The sequence below is a fragment of the Rhinolophus hipposideros genome (assembly GCF_964194185.1).
Source record: "Rhinolophus hipposideros genome assembly, chromosome: 7".
In the NCBI taxonomy this organism is placed as follows: Eukaryota; Metazoa; Chordata; class Mammalia; order Chiroptera; family Rhinolophidae; genus Rhinolophus; species Rhinolophus hipposideros.
In genome coordinates, this window is record NC_138053.1 from 46734758 (window position 1) to 46756734 (window position 21977).

Sequence of the window (21977 nt, forward strand, 5' to 3'; positions counted from 1 at the left end):
TTTTATAGATCAAATGAATAAACATTACTAGTTTGAATTAAAGAAATTAAAAATCCTACCAGAATTCCTTAAATACTTTGAGAATTCTATTACCAGGAAGGTGGTGTGTTAAACTGAAATATTTTAGGAAAAAGTCTTGTGTCTTTTTTCAATATTTGGCCATAGAACTCCAAGTCTAATCTCCAGAGGCTACATGACAGAGAATACATAACGGGGGAGAGGGAGTGAAGGTAAGTGTGCTCTCTCGCTAGACTAGTAAAAAACCTTGGACCCCCAATATAAGCAAGTCTAACTAGTTACTCCCCCAGAAATAAGGTCCTAAATGAAGAGTTGAACATTAAAATATTTGAGAGAGTTACAAAATTTCCTTTCCCGTTTACCCTCTTTTTTGGTGTGTTCTGTTCTTTGTTCTGTATTTTACGCCACATGAGGAAAGAAAAGAAGCCACAAAGATGACTCAAGTTTTCTAGCCTCTCTATAAAGACACTGCCCCAACTGAAATGATGCAGATTCCTGTTGCTTAATCAGTCCTTTCACCAGAGTTGGGGAAGGGCACTGACGCTGTGGCTTTGCTCGCATCATCCACATTTCATTATTTAGTGCTTACCTAATTTGAAAAGCCATTTAGTGCTTACCTAATTTGAAAATCCTAAACTACGCCAAGTATCAAACAACAATGTCTGGAAACTATGTCACTCTATTTCTGTGATACCGACACTCTCTGTTGATTGTAAAATTATTCTTGGCAACATAAAGTTTTAAACATTTGACACCTAAAAAGCCAATCTTAAGAGAAGAGTCCACAATCCTTAAAAGATGTACCAGATTACTCGAATGTTTTGAGTTTGGCCCTGCTTTAAAATGTGACTATGAAGTCTAACATGAGAATTCAGTAATAATTTGTGATTTTGTGTACTGAAATGTTTTTCTTCTCACGTCTAAAATGAGATGAACATAGAAATGCCTAATTAATCTCGAATAAATTTTAATGTGATGATACATTCTATGATTTTCAATAATTACTAAATTTCCTATGTCTTGATCTTCATGAATATTTACTGATAGATGTGTAAATACTGATTATGCATCAGCTTGTATAGATATAACAACACCTGATGAGGACCGTATGGTTTCTCCTTACTAGGAACTTGCAGTCTTTAGTAGAAAATGTACTGGAATGTTCAGGGATAAAATTGGTATGGTTAATGGTTTTGGCTTTATTTCCCCTGGATAATGGGCCCTAATGAAAATGATGTTACCTGAAAGCTTTTCCAAAGTATATACTTCTATTTTCCTGACTTAATTAATAGAGGCTGCAGATCAAAATTTAACACTTTCTTTAGGTGATCATCTTGAGACTTAGTTCTCACTGTGTAAAGATTCTGAAGAGATTATCTGAAATTCCCTGGCCATAGTTATCTAAAAAAAATACTTAATATAATCTTCCTCTTTTTTAACTAATTCTGCTTGAATTTCTAATTATTAAGGTTTTGTAAAATAAAGCTGTAGCTACAGTCAGGAAGTATAACATTCAGAAGAGGTATCATGACGCTGGGTCAGGAGAGTCGAGATGACAATGCCCTGAGATCTCTGGGGAACACAGAAAAAGGCCCTGCTTTGTAAAGTGGCATCAACAATAAATCCATACTACCTGCTTCCCAGAATTATTGTAAGGATAAAATGATGATGATGATCCTAATAATGTAAATACATGAGAAATAAACAAATAAAAGTAGGGTAATATTTTATGTTTATAAGTCAGAATAATGCGCTATAGTACAGACACTACTAGCCAAGTATTTTATGACAATTTTATGTGGGTTGATATTTCCCAATGAAATGGCTGAGAAAGTGGCTTTATGTACGGAGGCTAAATTATGATGGATCCCTCACCGCAGAACATATTGTTTAATAAACCTTTACTTTGGTGTTCTCTGCCAAATTTGGGTTAATTTCTCCAGAATAACTTCAAAAACATATTATTTATATTAAGCTAAAGATTATAATCAATAAAGCACTATTTATTTTATGAAAACACGCGTGAATGTCTTGTGAGTATAATTTTCTGATTTCTTACTATGACCTTATCTAAGACTACCTTGTATTGGTTGTTTTCTAAGATAATCTTATACTGATAGTTTTAAGTTAAACAATATGTCAACTCACATTTGAGAATAGGTTATATGCATATGATTTTAGGTAGCAAAAATGTTTTATTACTGTGAAAATAAACCATAACAGTTATGGTAGCAAAATCCATATTTACACAGTAAATATTTTTTTGGAGGATAGACTGAATTTCATAGTAATCCAGTTTATAGCACTGGTAATTTCTGAATATGTAATACACATACTCCGTACAAAAACATTTAAAGGTACAAAATAGTACACGAGAAATAGCTCTTCCCTCTATCCGTACACCTTTATCTCTAGGAACTAACCTGAGCCATATTTCCAGGGATGATTCTAATGAAACTGAGTATTAATGCAATCCGATCTATATATTAGCCCTGCCTAAGTTAATATGATAGGCCATGGCAAAGGACATTTTCCAAAGGGTCTTCCTCAAAATATAAGCACTTTGAAATGTTCTATCTGTAAGAGTTTAATTACCCAATCAATCATTTGGGAAATACAACATATTCCTAACTCCACTTTGAGATTTAAATCACATATCTTAAGAACTCTGAGTTTTTCAGACAAGAAATATGTCTAACTTTGTTCAATTTGGCATTTCCTCAACTTATTTTTATCACAGAACACGTCTTTCCTCCCCCTCAAGAACAATAATAAGCAGCCTATAACATTAATTTATATTAGGTAGACCTAAAGAAATCTGAATAAACTATCGATTTCGTTGGTAATAAGGTATCAATACAGCTTTATTAACTATAATAAATGTACCATACTAAATAAAGCAAGATGTGAATAACAGGGGAAGCTGAGTGTGGTATATATGGAAATATTCTGTACTATCTTCTCAATTTTTCAAATTCTCCATTTTTCTTCTCCAATTTTAAATCTAAAACTGTTGTAAAAAATAAAATCTATCATAAAAATAGTTAATTTGGGAGCTGCAAATGGAACAAGAACTAAGAGAGAAGTTAAGAAACCTGATTTCTAGATTTAGCTCTAATGAGTTGCTATTGGGAGGCCTGATCCGCTCACTACGTTTTTCTTGGTTACGAAACGATGACTAAGGTTTGCTTCTTTCTTTCTTTCTTCCCCCATCACTATAAAATGTTCACAAAATATGAATGAGTTAGAATTAGACTGTTTCTGTCTTTATTTGTATTTAATTCAGAAATTCTACTTCCATTCAGTAATTCAATTTAAGGAAAAATTTTGGACCGTTATCCCCCACCAACCAATTTGCATGTGTCTTTAGCCAATAAAAGAGTAGTCCTCATCTTATCTAAATATCAACTTATGCAAAAATTGATAGTTTGGTGAAAATTTTATAGAAGCCAAGCAAAGGTAAATATCCTCCAGAAAATACCTAAATGACAACATATTTAGGAGGACACTCAACTCTTGATTATCTGGCAGAAGACAACTAAAGTAACAATCATAGAGAGTGTATTTGTGAAGAAATTAAAATTACTATAAATTTACAAAACATTATGTACCAAAGATATTGGTAGTAATGACAAGATGGTACAGAACTGTCTATGACAACCTGTCAGCCTAGGCCCCGTCCCTCAGCCCACACAGCAGTGGTGACCGTGTTCTAATATAGTACAGCAAGGGCTTTGGGGGAAGCGAAACAAGGGCAGCAACGAAGCAGAAAGAAGGAATGTGTCTGCTTAATTCAAGTCTCGTGAATATAAGGGACCTTTACGAAGAAGTTGTTTAACAGCCCAGTTTTTGGCAGACGATTTATGTGGTCTTAAATACAGGATGTACTTGTATGACTTTTGCACTTTTGCATAACATCTGTGAACTGTGTTCTGAAATACTAGATTATTGATAAATTAATATCGTGTCATATTGTTATTAGTTTTGTACTTTTGTTTTAACCACAATTCTGAGTAAGCTGTGGTTTCCTTTCTATCTATTCGTCATCCTAATTATGCCAGTTAATCAAGGGTTGACTATAGTAGTTGAGTTCAAAATAATTAGTTTTACTGTATTCACAAATTGTTTCCTTATTGGCCATGCGTCATCTGCAAATATTATCAAAGTTTTCCTTAATTATATTTACAACCATAACCATTTTTGAACTTGATATTGCACTCATTTGAATCATTACCTCAAATCCTTCATTCTTAAACAGTTTATTCCACATAATATTAACTAAATATAAGTAGGCTTTGTGGTAGTCTTTGTCTCTCTAATTGAATTTTCTATTGTGTTATTTGTAGGTTTTTTGTTAGATTATACTTCATTTTCACAAGTTATTGCAGTATAAAAGTAAGAATATTTTAGTTTTTTAATAAGACTTGCAATAAAGGTAATCTCTCCTTTTTACAGTTTGGAAGTATTGTAAGTTATTGCTGTTACTTATTTTCCTTATACTTTTTTATTATACTACCATAATTATAATTAAAGCTTGCTCGTAATAAAAACATTTAGTCACCAACTAATATTCACGTGATGTTTTCTATACTATATAGTAACTGTTTTTACAAATGCACGTTTTGCTTTAATATTATCCACAATGAGATATAGATGAAACCTTTCTCTATACATAAATAAAATTTCCTTCATTTTCCTTTATTGCTAGGGCAACATTATGGTATGGAGCATGGACTTTAGATTGTTACTACCCAACTTTGATTTCCTTTTATACTGATTATTATAGGTGACTCTCTGTGCCTCACTCTTCTCATGGAATAAATGGGGATAAAAATACTATCTCATAGAATTAGTGGAAGGATTAACTGAGGTAACACATGTAAAGCACTTTGAAAAATTGTTGCTAGAGTCCTTATGAGCTATTTCTCCTTGAATTAAGTCTTCCATAATTTGTTTTCTTTTAAAGATAAAATTTATGTGCCAAAATAAGCATTCTTCTTGCCATCTGATTAAATTTACCCATAGTTATTCTACTTACGCCTTTAATATAATCCTTGCTAAATTTTAGCTTATGAATTTGAACTCTTCTTTGCAATATTTAAAACTATATAATATCTCTTGCTTAAAAGAACTAAAAATGCTGGTGTGTGTATGTGTGTATGTATGTGTGTGTGAGTGTGTGTGAGTGTGTGTATACATACTTTATTCTTTTCTTTAATAGCATTGGAGAACTGATAAACTACTGAGAAATTATTACACGAAAATCGAAGGGGAGGCAGGTCCCTTGAGAGGTGAGGAGGGCTGAAACCTTTATTTCCTCTCTCTCTCCCTTTTTACTTGAGGACATTTAGTGGAACTCAGTGAATTAAAGCTGCAGTTTTCACAGTTGTGGAGCACAGGGAGGTGGAAACAAAGCCAATGGATTGCCCAAAATTGAAGACCCTCCTCTGTAAAGGTGGAACACCACAGATTCACTAAGTAACCACAAAACTGCCCTTGGCTACATTTACAGCACAAAATAATATGATCTGGGTAGTTGAAAGAAAAAAAAAATCCTCTATGATGGATGTGTTAATCAATGCAACGGTGGGAATCCTTTCACAATGTATATCAAATCATCACCTTGTAAACTTTACATATATTACAATTTTGTCAATTATACTTCAATAAAGCTTGAAAACAAACAAACAAAACAAGAGTACTTCAAACCATGCAGTTTGAAATGGTCAAAGACCATTAGTGCCCCTAGGTGGCAGAAGCAATGCCACATGTTTTTCAGGGAAAACACCTTCAAACTACGCCTTAAAGAACTGCCACAAGGAAAGTTCGAAAAAAGTGAGTATCACACAGTAAACCATTACTTCACTCATGATTAAACAAGGCTCATAAATGAGAACATTAGAATCAAGAACAATAGAAATTGGTTGGAAAGATTTCAAATATTATAACAGATCACGATAAAATAAAAATGCTCACTACATTTCTTTTTTTTAAATTATAGTTTATAGGGATGACAATTGTTAGTAAAGTTACATAGATTTCAGGTGTACAATTCTGTATTACATCATCTATAAATCCCATTGTGTGTTCACCACCCAGAGTCAGTTCTCCTTCCATCACCATATATTTGATCCCTTTTACCCTCATCTACTACCCCCTTCTCCCTTCCCCTCCGGTAACCACTACATTTCAAGAAATAAAAAATACTCTTAGGAATGATTAACAGGAAACGATAAAGAATGACAGAGCAGATTTGAAAAACAACCACATATAATTTCTAGAAATAAAAAAGATAATACCTGAAATTCAAAATTCAATGGCCAGTTTAACAGAGATTAGTCTCTTATACCTGAAAAGAGAATCAGTAAACTGAAAAATAGGCTAGAAGGAATTACAGAGAATTGAGCAAAGAAAGTCAAAGTAATAGAAAGGAGAGGTTAGAGAAATGGAAAATAGAGTGAGATGGTCTAACCCGAGTGTACTTTGAGCTCAAAAAGGAAGGGACAGAGAGATCTGGGCAGAAGAGATATTTGGCGAAATAATGACAGGAATTTTAAGAACTGATGAAAGTGACCAACCATTATCCTTAAAAATTAAAATTACAAGCAAAATAACCAGAAAGAAATCCACACTTGGTTGTGTTAATATGACACTTCAGAATGCCAAAAACAAATAGACAATATTAAAAATTGCCAGTGAAAAAAGGCAGATTAACTCCCAAGAAGTAATGGTCAGACTGTCAGCAAATCCTCAACTTCCCATGAAACTAAAACTTTGGCATGATGGAAGAAAATAACTGTGAACCCAAAATTCCAGCTCCAATAGAATTCTTTCAAAAACAAAAGCTAAATAGAGTCGACCCTTGTACACCATGGATTTGAAGTGTGCAGTTCTACTTACACTTGATTTTTTCCCAATAAATACTGTAAAGGTACTTTCTCTTCATTATAATTTTCTTAATCACATTTTATTTTCTTTAGCTTACTTTATCATAAAAATACAGTATACAATACATATGGCATATAAAATATATCAGCCTTACTGCTTATGTTATCAGTAAGGCTTCCAGCCAATAGTAGCCTATTAATAGTTAAGGTTTTATGGACTCAAAAATTATATGCAGATTTTCAACTGTGCAGGAGTCGGTGCTCGTAAACCCACGTTGATAAATTAAAAAAAAAAAAAAGAGTCAATTGTAAAAATATTTTCAACCCACAAAAAATTGAGAAAATTTGCATCTAATAAAGTTTCATGAAAGGAAATTCTAAAGAATGTATTTTAGATAAATGGAAAATCATCCCAGATAATATGTGTAAAATTCAGAAGGAAAAAACTATAAAATTTATAAATTTGTACCTAAATTTAAATAAGCACTGGCTATATACACAAAACAAAAATAAGGATGTCTCATTAAAAAAAGAAAAAAAAAGAATTAAACTATCCCCAAATGTACAAAAACAATATATAAATTAGTGGGCTACTTGGAAAAAATGAATTTAAAGGAATTAAAGTTTAAAGTTTAAAAATTAAAGTCTTCTAAATCATTGTTGTATGACGGAAGCAAATGGATACTTGATTGACTTTATACTTTAATAAGTTAAGAAAGTATGTTAGAACTTTAGAGCAGCCACTAAAAGAAGACAAACAATATATTTCCTCCAAAATAGTAAAGACAAAAATTGAAAGACAAAAACTATCAAACGAGAATTTAAAAACCAAGCTAAAGCAATATACCAGAGAAGTTTCCAAAATGTGAGGATATGTAAAGATAGAAAGTAACAAGAATGGAAAAACATATACCAGGTAAATTCTAACCAGAAAAAACCTCAGGTGGTTATATTAATATCTTTTACTGAAATAAAAGCACTCCTAGAAGTAGTAAGATCCATTTTATAATAATAATAGATTACTTTCTTCAGGAAAATAAAACTATTTTACCTAATAATATAACCTCAGATTGACCACAAGGCAACCACAAGGCAATATAGACAAACATTATTATTGTGGGAGATTTTAACACATTTCTTTTCTAGAGTAAGTAGAGAAAAATGGGTATGGATATAGATTTTAATAAGATGAACAGATATGACCCACTGAACATAGACTTTACCCAACAAATGTGGACATTTTTTTCTCACACATGTAGAACATCCATGGCGCCATAAGACAATTTTCAACAAATTTCAAAAGACTCAATTCATACAATATGAACTCTCAATTCTGCCACTTAGTAGCTTTATGACCTAGCTGAACTTTTTAAATCTCTCTGAGCTACAGTCTCCTCAACTGTGAAATGGGGATAATAATAGTATATACTTCAGCTATGAAAGCAGAGGCACAAAGAGATGAGGCATTAAAGGATCCTACATGCAATGACAAAAGTTTGGATTTTAAACTAAATGAATGTAAATGAGGAATGTCATGGTTAGATATGTTTTAGAAATATAATTTGGCAGCAAAGTGGAGAATGTCTTTGAGAAAGGAAAAACTGGGAGCAGGGAGATGCATTAGGAAGAAATAATAAATCAGATGAGTGATAATGAGAGTTTGAAGAGCATATGAAAGGACCTGTCTTCACAGATATTCATATTCCTATTTAACAATTTCAGTCCCAAAGTAAATTAACAGAAACTAGCTCTACTAGCTACATAGCTATTATCTCAAAATTATTTGGTGAATAACTAAGGGTACTAAAGCACACAATTTTTCCATTCCTTAAAAATGGACCACATAAGAGCCAATCTTTAAGGCAAATATCTCTGTGACTTACAAGTATAAGAAAAAGAAACTGAGCTACAGTATCTTTATTTTGCATATGTATTTTTAAATTAAATTTATATTTAAAGCATTCCATAATCTCACTCATTAATATTATGTAAAGTTTATAATCCTCACTGGTAGGTATTTCTTATTCACAACCAAACCCAAAGGCAAAAGCTCTAGCTTTTTCTGTTACCTGATATTAACAGACACTTAAAATACTTAGAGATTGGTGTATTCATTCAATAATCATAGAAAATCAAGAGAAAATGTCACTAAGCACAGAGTTTTGAGGAAATCCATTTAGCAAATTCAAATGAGACAGAGAGTAAACAAAACTCTCTATTTTCTTTATAATTTTCCTTTGTAAGGAATTTGGCTAACATAAAAGTGCATGTAATTTAAATTTGAATGAGTGAAGTCAAAATTATTTTGCGCAATTCTTCTACACAGCACAGCACTCTATATGTAAAAGGTTCCTCCATAATTCATTTTTTTCCCCTTTTTTGTCATTGACTCAAAGCCCACAAGCAGTATGATGCATGATTTAAATTTAAGGGGAATAACACCTGGCTAGCGTAAATGATAGTAATAAGAATGGCTATTGCAGAGAATGCCATGGTGGCATATCCTTGCCAAAAGAGTTTCTGTTACTCACAGTACTAATTCAATTTTCATTTGCTTGACCTATATGGGTATCATAATTAAGGTGAAAACAAATGAGGTTCATTCAAAGTGAAAGTGTGTGCTGAAATAAAGTGTCAGAATCAGATCAATACAACAGGCAAAGGGGAAAATGTGATTGCAAGGGATTTTACACCTTGTCTCTGTCAATCATTTTGGAAATCTTCCAAACATTACATCAAATAAAGTCAAACTCAAGAGAGATTTGTAATTTACATAATTTATACTTCGGCACAAAGTAATGCTAAATATCACTGATGCTGCTACTTGGAAAGGAAAGCAGAGAAAGAAAAGGAGAACAAGGGCATCCTTATTACTCCTTTTTTCTTATCTCCCAATGGAAAGCATCAAACTCTATATTGAATCTGACAACACATCATCACTTACATCTCTCATTTGGATTAAAATAATCTCCTAACTGGCCTTCCAAAGTTTCACTCTTGCGGACTTTCATTCAGTTTACCAAAAGCAGAAAAAAATGATCTTTTCGCAATGTAAATCAGATAATAAAATTCACTGTGTAAAACCCTGCAAAAGCTTCCCAAAACAAGTAAAATAAAACCCAACTCTCTTACTTTGGCCTCCACGGTATCCATGATCTGGCCTCTCCAACCTATACTCAAACCCCTACGTGTGTGTGTGTTATTTCCTGTGTGTGTTACTACCTAACCATGTCACATTTCTTCCCAACTTATAGCCTCTGCATATGTCATTCTTCTTCATGGAAAACCTCACTCCTAAAGCCTAGATCCTTTTGTTTACATGCAGTTTAAATACTACCTCCCTGGAGTCCTTCCTGACCACCTTTCAAAAACTCCATTTGTTTCCTTCTGAGCATACCATAATGTGCAATTATTTTTTACATTTGTCAGCTTTTTATAAAGTTACTCACCTAACTTGTAAATTCTATGATTACAGGAAGATGTCTGTCTTTTCTGATGTCAACTTCTTATGACAGAAATGTAAGGTAGATTATTCTACATGTACATCATGGTTTTGTTTTTTTTGTGTTTTCATTTTGAAACAATAGGACAATGTTTCAGAAAACGTATTCCTAACTCATGCATGATACTTGATGAAAAAGTGGATCTAAGGTCAGACAATGCTTCTAAGTCCCACACACTATATGTTCCTTTTGAGGGCTCATGATGCACATTAAAATACTAAAAGTTTTAAGAAGATTTTTTTTAACCTTTACATAATCCATTAATTCCTGTACTTATAGATTCCGCAAACTCCTTATCTTCTTATTTAGCATTTATTAACCTCCTGAGGTACTAGTGTTCAACATAAAAAATTTGGAGAAATGATGCTGGGAAGAACTATTTGTCTACTGACTTTTCTATTTACCTACCTAAAGAGATTCAAGGATTCCATCATAGCACCAAATAGTGCTCCCAAAACAAAATCTCCTGTTCTATAAAAATGTCTTAAAAAGTTCTAAAGAAAGTTTAAAAAAAGTGTCTGAAATGTTCTAAAAATGTCTTTAAAAGGTACTAAAATGTCAGTGGTAGAAGTAAAGCATTACTAAAGCTAAGATAATTTACATAAACAACTAATAAATCACTAATAATTTATGCATATCTAAAATTCAGGGCTAGACTGAGATTTTGTATGTTTTATTTTGGATACACAGTCTTTTAACCATAACTATGCTAGTTTTATTATTAGTGTTGTTGTTGTTTATATACATACACTATGTGTGTGTGTATATATACATATATACACACAAAAATAAATATATATACACACACAGACACAGACACACACATAGTGTGTGTATATATATACACACACAGACACATACACACATGTATATATATACACATACACACATGTATATATACACACAGACACACACACATGTATGACATGTATATATATACATATATACATATATACATATACACACATATATATACACACACACATTTTATTAGTGTTGTTGTTTATATATATACACTATGTGTGTGTATATATACATATATACACACAAAAATAAATATATATATATACACACTGACACAGACACACACATAGTGTGTGTATATATACACACACACATACACACATGTATATATATATATATATATATATATACACATACACACAGGTATATATATACACACACAGACACACACACACACATATAGTATAGGTAAGAATTACAGTGGACTTCTCATTGGAAACCATGCAAATAAGAGGAAAGTGGTATGAAATATTTAAAGTGTTGAAGAAACCTACCAACCTAAAATTCTATATCCAGCGAAATTATACTTCAAGATTGAAGAAGAAATAGTGACATTTTCAGACAAAAACCAAAAAAAACTATAATAGACAAGAAGACAACAATCTTAAGCATGTTTGCGACTAATAACAATGTCAAAATACATGGAAAAACTTGATAGAATTGAAAAACGAAATAGATAAATCCACTATTAGATTTGGTATTTTAATATTTTTCCCTGAATAACTGATAGATCAAGCAGTCAGAAAATCAGTAAAGATACAGTGCACCTAAATAACATTATCAATCACCTTGACTTAACTGACAGTTATAAAATCCTCCTCTAACAGCAGGATACACATTCTTCTCAAGCTCACATAAAACATTCACAAAGATAGACCACATACTAGTCGATGAAACAGACCTTAATACTTTTAAAAGAATAGAAATCAAACACACAATGTATTCTTAAACCACAATAAAAGTAAACTAGAAATAAATAACAGAAATTCTATAGCTATTAAAATCCTAAAACATTTGGTGATAAATTGCACATTTCTAAACACATAGGTCAAATAAAAAATCTCGAGAGAAATTTAAAAATATTTTGAAGAAAATGAAAATGCAAATACAAGTTACCAAATTTTGTGGAATACAGCAAAAGCAGTATGTAGAGGAAAATGTATAGCCTTGGATGCATGCATTTGAAAAGAAGATCTAGAATCAATAACCTAAGCTTCCCTCTGAGAAAACTAGACAAAGAAGAGACATATAAGCTTAAAGGAAGCAGAAGAAATAATAATTATTTGAACAGAAATCAAAGACAAGATAACAATAAAGAAAATTAACAAAACCAAAACTATTTTTTGAAAAGGTGAACAAAATGTATTACATTAGAGAATGTATTTGGAAGTAACTTGTAAACTGTAAACACTTTATATAACATTGCATTATTTCATTCATTTAAAATATAGCAAATAAGAAAATTAAACATCCTAAAGAGGGATTTAACATAATACAGATGGTTAAAATATTGATAGCAATCCACAGTCTTCTGAATATTATATGGATGAAAATGTATCATGAGGATTTTATTATTCTATTTCTAGATATCTGTTTGCACTTCTGTTCTGCATCATTTGTAACATGAGCAAAGAAAACTGCGTTATCAAATGGTACTGTGAATTGTCATGGTGAAATAATCAAACATCAACGTTAATAAAATTTAACTCAACTTTATTTTTCAGCCATTCAGATGAATATTTATGGAATAAGGCAGAGAGCTGCGCTATCATGCCTTTGTTTCCCTAGGACCTTGGGCTATCTATTGTTTGAAAATACAGATTTCCCTGTCATATAGATAAGCTTTAGACAACGATTTTACACTAAAGATTTTTTTTTCCCTCACGCTGTGTCTGACACCTTATCAATAGTCAGAACACCAAGTCTACTACAGATCTTCTCAATATGTATGACTTTCTTTTCCAATCTCCTATCTAAGAATATGTTGACTAGAACTGTGAAAAGAGGGCAGGAGAGGAATCATCAAAAATGTGCATTATTATTCCTTGGCAATATCCTTAGCCAATTTCCTCGGCCTAAAAATTCTAGATATGAGCTTGAGGGGGAAATGGGAGCAGAACAAGTCCCAGTTCCCCCAGGAAACACAAATTTTGGGCTTATCCAACTCCTAGGGAGACCAGGAGGTGACCAAGGAACAGCCCGGGAGGAACAGCATGGGACATTGACCTCAGTCTTCTTTTTCTGCTCCAAAGGGAGCTTCCATTCCTCAAGCTGTGGAAACCTAGATGGCCTCACAGTATCCAAGTGACCAGAGCCTGCCCAGCAGTGCTTGCTGGAGTACCCCTGACTCATGATCCTTGGCTATAGCCTCCTCTGTGCCTCCACCTGGATTGGGGGGAGGGGGGGAGGACGTCAGCTTCTAGACTCAGGGGTTGATCGCTAACACTGGAGCTGTCTTCTGAGATTATGGATGACTTTATTTTTCAAATGGCTTTACCTTCCCAAGAGCTCCTACATTCCCCATATCCAGGAAAATGTGATGAGCTACAGGTATCAGCTTCTATTTCACCACTTTGTGTTCTAGCGACAAATGACTGGAGTGCAAGATCCAGGGACAGCGAGTTACATCAGTGAGATGTCTACAGAAACGACAGACCAAAAAGAAGAAGCTAGGGGAAAAGAGGCATGCTAAGAGCAGAGCAAAAAATCAGACAAAGAAGAGGAACCTCCAACTGCTTCATCCCATGGCCAGGGATGGTGTCCAGGTGACAAAACAGTTAGGAACTCAAGGCCTGAGCCCAGGGCCAGACCCTCCACACTCCCTGCCATGGTCAACTACACACCAGTCCTTGCCATGCCTTGGGCCCAGGAAGTGGGCCATCTTTTGGCAGGCTGTGCCCACAAGCTGCCGCTGCAGTCTGGAGTACTCTTCTGTAGCATCTTCCTCCTGACCTAGGCGTCTGTCTGTCTCTGTGGCTCCTTCTACTATTCCCACACACTGACAGGCAGCCACCTCAGCCCCACGCATTTCTACTACAGGCCCTGCGGTGACTCCTCCACCTCCTTACTCTGCTCCTTTCCTGTTGCCAATGTGTTCCTAGTTATGGGTGGACATGATTGGGTGTTGATGTGTGGACTAAATTGCCTTAGAGCTTGAGCTGCCAGAGTCCCCCAGGAATCAAAATTTGGGACTGTTGTTGGTCACCATTTCATGCTACACAAGAGGCGGCTAAATCCTTTCCATTTCTTCATGCTCTGTCTGCTGCATTACCGCTAAGACCTGCACCAGATGCCTCCAGCCACCTGCTGTTCAGCTTTGCAGAGAAGAAGTGGCTCCTGGAGGTGGACCTGTATCCGGACTACAGAGAGAAGTCGTATGTGTCCTCTACCGGAGCGAATATCGAGGTCCAAAGCAAGTGCATCCAGCTTCCCTGCCCACGTCTCTGGGCTCAGGTACCTGCTGCACAATGTTCCAATGAGCTGTGCCCTCATAGGGGTTGCCAGCAACTTCGGCTTCCTCAGTGTCATACTACTCTTCTTCAGCTACATGCAGTAGGTGTGGAAAGGCATCTGGCCGTGACACCACTTTGCATTGCAGGTAAACATCCGAAAAAGAGACAGTTCTGAGGAGGAAGGCCAGGGAAGGATCTCTGCCAGTCAGCTAGGTCAGGACGATTCAACCCAGCTGTCAGACCTAAGAGGATGGTGAGAGCCCTGAAGATCCCTCCAGCGCACAGGGCCAGCTGGCTGAGGAGGAGAAACCAGATCAGCAGCGCCTGAGCGGAGAGAAGAGCTAGAGCCAGAGGCCAGTGATGGTTCAGGCTCCTGGGAAGGTGCAGCTCTGCTGACATGTTGCCTGACAGAGGCCAAGTTGTCTGCTTCTAAAGCGACGTGTAACACGGAGTGTTGTGATGATGGAGGATGATTTATGCCACACTTGAAAACCTACCTTCTCTGAACCATAGCTCACATCCGACTGACTGCACTAAACAAGCTGAAAGTTGTCACACACTGTTACTAAGGTTCGACGCACCACTTCCCATATTGAAGATCACTGTCTTTCCATTGGATGGCACTTGACAGCAGCATTCACCTTATGTTGTGACCACAACGGAAAGGCTCCATGTCACGCATCGCTTCGGATATGACAATTCCTGGCAAATAAAGGCATCACAGTGTGTCCTCATCCACCTTATTCACTGCATCTGGCACCCTGTGACTTCTGGCTCTTCCCCAAAGTCAGAATGATTCAGGACATCGAAGCATCAACAACTGCACAACTAAAGACACTCATGAAACAGGACTTTCAGAACTGCTTCAGAAAGTGGCAAGAACGAAGGGATAAGTGTGTTCAAAGAGAGGGGTGTATTTTGAGGGGGATCAATGACCATGTGTCTTTTACTGTAATAATTTTTTAAATTTATTGGGGTGACAATTGTTAGTAAAATTACATAGATTTCAGGTGTACAATTCTGTATTACATCATCTATAAATCCCATTGTGTGTTCACCACCCAGAGTCAGTTCCCCTTCCATCACCATATATTTGATCCCCCTTACCTTCATCTTCCACCCCCCACCCTGTAATAATTTTTTTTATTTAAACATTCACCGTAGTTTTTGACCACACCATACACACACACGTACATAGGTATGAATGAATATGTGTATGTATATATGTACACACACAGAAACACACATCTCTCCTGGTCTGTTTCTCTGGAGAACCCTGACTGACACACAACCCTCTATTTGTTCCCTTTCACCTTAGGATTCCCAGTAACAACGACACAATGCTTAGGTGTTTGGCATTTGGGACCAAGGAGACAGTTCATGTTACTGGAATAATGATGTTCAATAATTTTTATTCTCATCGAATCTAAGCAGCAACAGGAAAACATATTTTCACATGATGAAAGTCCCAAACAATGGATCTGTTCTTATTTCCATTTTCAGTAGCCACTAAGAAATTATTAGAAAGTCAGTCCTTTTATAGGGGTTTCAAGAGATATACACACATTAGTATGTACTTGAAATCTAGCTAAGAATAAAAAACAAACTTTCATCAAAACTTTACAATGTTTTTTGATCTACATCAATAAATTTTTATTAAGTGTGTTAAGTGTGTTAAGACACTATGCTATATAACTACCAATTTAAAAGTTAATTTCAAATAAAAATTACATTAACAGTAAAAAGAAACATTTATTGCCATATGACATGTACTATGCTAAGTGTTTACATGGATTGTCTAATTAAACACTAAAACACTAAACAAGAGAAAATAAACAACCAAAGAACTATCAGTTCAGACCTCTCATTACATTCTTTAATGGACAAGGAATATAAAGTTTAGTGATATAAAATAATTTGTCTAAGGTCAAAATAGTAGGTAGTAAAGTTAATGATTCTAAAGCCTGTATTTTAACTGATATGATTTTGACTGAACAGAAGTCATTCCCCCTTTCCAAACCAGTGATTATGTGTTAACATTGTTGTAGTTATTGAAGAACAGAGGCCAGTGGTACACAATTTCTCTGAACCATTTCTAAAATAGAACAGTCATGTGGCTAGCAGAATATCAGACAATATCTGAAAAATATTAGATACATATCTGAAAACACCATTGAATATATGTAGTCTTTGAAGCAGAAACATATCAAGAAAAATAATAGCAACTGGTTTTTTTCAATAATTTAACTCCTATCTGTTTAATTTACAGCAAACATCAAAATTAGCAAGACACCGTGATTCTTGATTCATAGAACTGATTTTAATAGCAACGTGTTCAATGGAACATCACTGTCTGTTTCCACTACAGAGTGATTTGCTATCAGGCAGGCCTGTTTTGGAGTATACTACTTAGACATGGAGCTAACTCCTTACTTTGTCATGTGTTCGTGGGAAAGCTAGCTTGAGAAAGTTCCCTGTTATCTGCTTCTTTCTGTGTCTAGTGAGGATAGTAAGATTTACCTTGCTAGATTGTTGTAAGGACTAGAAGATTGTTGTAAGGACTAGACTAGAATCTATCCTGTAATGAGAGGTCTGAACTGATAGTTCTTTGGTTGTTTATTTTCTCTTGTTTAGTGTTTTAGTGTTTAATTAGTGTTTAATTAGACAATCCATGTAAACACGGTGGTATATTGGTGGAAACCTACATAGTAGGTGCTGGATAAACAGTGGCCGCTGGTCTTGTTGCTATTATTTATTGTTATCTCAAATGAAGATAGTTTCCTGTATGATAAAGACTACAGCTTGGGGAATCACTTCAGAGAGCCACTAAGAGAGGGTGAGGACCACGGTTGGTTGCTCTGGGCACAGAATAAAGATGACAAGCTGTCAGACAGGAAAGCAAATGCATGAGTCAGAAAGGTCAGAGAAGTTTAACAGGGAGCTCATTTAGATATTTCCGACAAGAAGTTGGTTAGTTTAAAAAGGAAATTGAAATTCACACAGACAGACCAATTCATAGTCCACCAGTCCCACGAGTTAGATTTAGATTTCAGTCAGAGATGCACTGTGCCAGATTATTCCATCTCTAGAACCTCACCCAACTATGGATATTATCTTACGAACCAGGAATTAAGGGCTGGATCCTCTGGCTTTTCTAAGGAACATACCCCAAGGGCAGGGGATATCTTTGACTAATCCCACTTCTGATTCAAACGAACTTTGAAAAAAGAAATAACAAGCTCCTATGAAACGTCATGTTTTTCGTTTTCGTAAATCAGATGCCACATCCCAAGCGGGTGGAGTGAAAGCAGAGGTAGTCACAGCCCACGCCTCCACCCCTCTGAACAAAGCCCAAAGGAATTACCAACAGGACCAAAAAACATTATATGATGTAGAATTACAAGAACATACTTGTGGTTTTCAACTGAATTCATTACTTTTAATTTATCAAGGCTATCATGATGAAACAAACGGCCCCCCTTTGATTGATATCAATCTGCTGTGCAATATAGCACCAGAGCCAGTTTCTCTGATTACTGAGTATTTCCCAAAACAATGAAAAAATTAGAATGAGTGAAAAGATGCTGACTTTCAATTCCTTTGTTTCTGTCAACCAGTAGGTCAAAACAAACTATAAAAAAATATCACGTAGAGATTCCAAAGACAGCGCAATGACCTCTTTTATTCACAAAATGGTACCGACTATGCCAAATATGTCTCTATCATCCTTTCTCCTTCCTGGTATAGTCCAAATACTCCCAGAAAATACTCCCAGAATCCACCCATACGCACTTTACGGTTTTCAAAATTATTTTATTTTCAATTCTAAAAGCCATACATGACTATATTTAGACTATACTTCAGAAATGGCTAAAATCCCCTGAGATATTGACATATACCCCCAATTTCAACCCCCACCTGCAGCAGAGGTAACCATAATTAACAGTTTATATGTAACCCTTCAGGATGTTTATGTACCAATAGAAAAGTATTTACTATTTTCTGCTCTGATTTTTATTAATTGCCATTGAATGAATGTTCAATATTGCAACCTGCTTTTATTAAGCTGTAAGAAATTCTAGGGTACACATTCATTCATAGAGGCTACAAGATTAGTGGAAATAATGCTGGACATGCAGCAGAATCCAGGCCTGTGCATAGTCAGGAAATTTTGGTTATGTCACTAACTTCACTATGCTCATTTCTGAATAATCTTCCATCTCCCACTCTTACAGGCTTTGAGTAAAAACGAAATAGTGTGTGTGTGTATGCTTTAAAAGTTGTACACTTTTATATACAAATAAAATATTATTTCTCAAATAGTATCTGAAAAATAAAATCAGGTAGTGCTACTATTCTAAAAGTATATACTATGGGTATTTAACTTAAAATTTTAACCAAGAAGTGTCATAAGAATATTTCAATAATAAAACTTAGCTTGGCACAGTCATTCCTAGCTTTAAACGCTTCACTGGAAACACTTTGATATATTATATCAAAGGTTTAATCATGAAAAAATATATTTGTATATAAGTTCAAGTTATTAAATTGATTGTTTACAAATCTGATTCCCTTTTTATATCCATGAGGTCTGTTGAGTCCCACAGTAAATGAACAGCAGCCTTAATGTATTAAAACAATTAGAATTACTAAATCAGAAAAGAGGTTGCAAAACTATGACATTTAAAAATATTTCAAAATTTACCCCAAATCTACTACATGTGGTAGTTCAAAGAAATTATTTTAGTTAAAACAACTGTATAAATGATTTCAGTTTAAGTAATAATTATTTTAAACAAAATGTTCTTTATAAGCTAGAATCCTGAAAGGTTTGCATTTTAATTAATTAAAACATTAGGATTCTTTGGGGAAATGGTTCATAAAGAATCTCTATAAAGCCCCCTCATTTCTAGTTTTTTTTCATGAATAGGATCATCAATAATAAACGATATCACCTTCACCTTAAATAAAAAGTGCCATTCACTTATTTATTCTGATTGCTTGTCTTTATGAATTATTCACCTTTTATTTATTCACTTTTTTGGGGGCTGTGGGTTGTATAGGATTTTGGGGGAGTAACTAATGTTTCTGAATCTTCCCATTTTCCTTTATTTGAAACACATTACCTCACGTTATTTCTTCAGAGTCTTCAAGCTTAAGTGGCCACCCAATTTTCATTTCCCAACATTAAAACAAAAAAGAACCATGGGAAAGTACTGACATACATATATATATGTAAAAAATATGACACAAAACCATTACATTTTGGGGGGTGTCAATATGATCATAGCAGGATAACTCAGAGATGAGTTAAGATCCTGAATTCCAACTAAGACAGAGTATTTCCCAAGAACATTCATGTCTGAGAAGGAAGGTGGGGCAGATGGAACATGTATCTAATGTCTACCTTTTAGGTGCCAAAAGTAAAGGCAAACTGTAAGAATTATTTGAGGTCAATTGTGTTCAATACCAAATTATAAATCTGCGCGAACATATACACATTTAATGAATTAGTGGAATAAAGTATATTACAAAACAAACTCTAATTGTATAAATCAACACAATGAGTCATATGACAGTTTTAGGACCTGTTTGAATGTCCTAGTTTGTGCCAATTTTTCTCAGTAGAGAAATTTTGACCACTGGCGTTTAAAAAAAAAACAGTTTTCACTTACAGAAAAAAAGAAATAACACAATAATAGATGCTCTACCTAGGTAGACACAAGTGAGAGAAATGAAAATTATGACTATCCATTTTACAACGTGGGTGGACAGCAGAAAAACCAATGAAGTTAGAAGACCACAGGCTCCCAGCTCTTGATTCAACATGAAATTATTCTGGTAGAAGTAGTAATGAAGTGCAGAATTCTTCTGAGATGGTTATCAACACATTCCTGCAGAACCCTATACTCTAAGTAAGAAGTTCTATTTTAAAATAATTGACTTAAACAAATTCCTAATATTGGACAATTAAATTACTTCCTTTTCTTTCTTTCTTTTTTTTTTTTTTTTAAGGAGGGCACAACTCACAGTGGCCCATGTGGGAATCGAACCAGCAAACTTGGTGTTCTCAGCACCACACTCTAACCAACTGAGCTAACCAGCCACCCCAGATTTCTTTTTTTTTCCCTACTACAAACAACATTCAGATCTCTGTGTACATTCATGGTTATTTCCTTAGGATAAATTCCTGGAGGCAGAATTTCTGTGTCAAATGGTTTTAAGGCATTCATTGTCATGCCAACTGACTTTGATGATCACCACTCCTCAGACTGGGGACAATGGCAGTAGGTATTCATTTTCTATTCTGCTTTTTAAATGGTAACTAACCCCATTTCTAGCATTTGATTGAGATTCTATTTCTTTCTGACATATTTTCTCATCTTCCTTATGATGTCAAGTAGGTCGCTATTAAAGGTCCTCTTTGAAGCATCAATAATTCCTTTCTGTTAAATGTCATCAGATTGATGAATGGATTAGCATTCTGCTGTCTTAGGACAATGATCCCTCAGTCAGCTTCTATATAGAAACGACTAATCAAAGCATTTAGTTCCCTTTGAAGGAGAATACCTTTGTTAACTTGGCACTTTAGGGCACCACATGCTTTAGTATCTTTAAGTTTTGTTTAGTATGTATCTGACCTTTTGTTAAAATCTATGCAGAGCAACCTCTGACCCTAGATTCCCCAAAATGAAGCGTATAGAGCACATTTTCAAATAAAAGAACATAGAGATTATCTAATTCATTTTATAGATAATAATACTGAGGGCAGCAGTGGCTCCTTAGAGCCTAAACTATAATACAAAGACAAGCTATATGTTGCCTCTGTCCCCAAGGAGTTCACATCCTAGTGGGGATCCTAGTGGGGAATACCAACAAATAAATCAACAAATACTGTACAAAGTGGTAGATGGCTACGGGAGAATGAGGTGGTGCAGGCACATGAGAAAGGAAGGTTGGGTGAGTTTTCTGAAGAAGGCAACAATTGAATTGTACTTTGAAGGTAATGGATGGATCAGTGAGATAAAGAAATGGAAAGGCAGGAGGGCATCCAAGCAAGGGTAAGCATAAAACTTTAGGAAAACTTGGTATAATTCAGTGATATAAAGGAGAAACATCAAAAAGTGGCTGGAGAGGAGGCCAGAGAAAGGTGAAAATTCAAATGCCCACAAGTGACATAAATGAGTGAAACTTTGTGGGTGAGGACTGTGCTAAATTAAAGAATGCATGTCCTCTCTAAAGACATATACTCACTGTTCAGTCAGTATAGCCAATTGCTACCATATGAGGGGATAATCTTATAATTTCAGGAG

At 34.8% G+C, this 21977-nt stretch overlaps 2 protein-coding genes and 1 pseudogene across 4 annotated transcripts in view; 1 reads left to right on the top strand and 2 right to left on the bottom strand.

Annotated features, from left to right (window-relative positions):
• The window catches only part of VCAN (versican), a 289285-nt gene that overhangs the window by 231538 nt on the left and 35770 nt on the right, over positions 1-21977 (bottom strand). The gene's annotated exons all lie outside the window — the stretch shown is intronic.
• XRCC4 (X-ray repair cross complementing 4) overlaps positions 1-21977 on the bottom strand; it is a 251860-nt gene that overhangs the window by 35551 nt on the left and 194332 nt on the right. The window lies entirely within an intron of this gene.
• Positions 13998-15137, top strand: LOC308500167 (seipin-like; annotated as a pseudogene). The gene has a single exon. The product of its transcript is annotated as a seipin-like (transcript).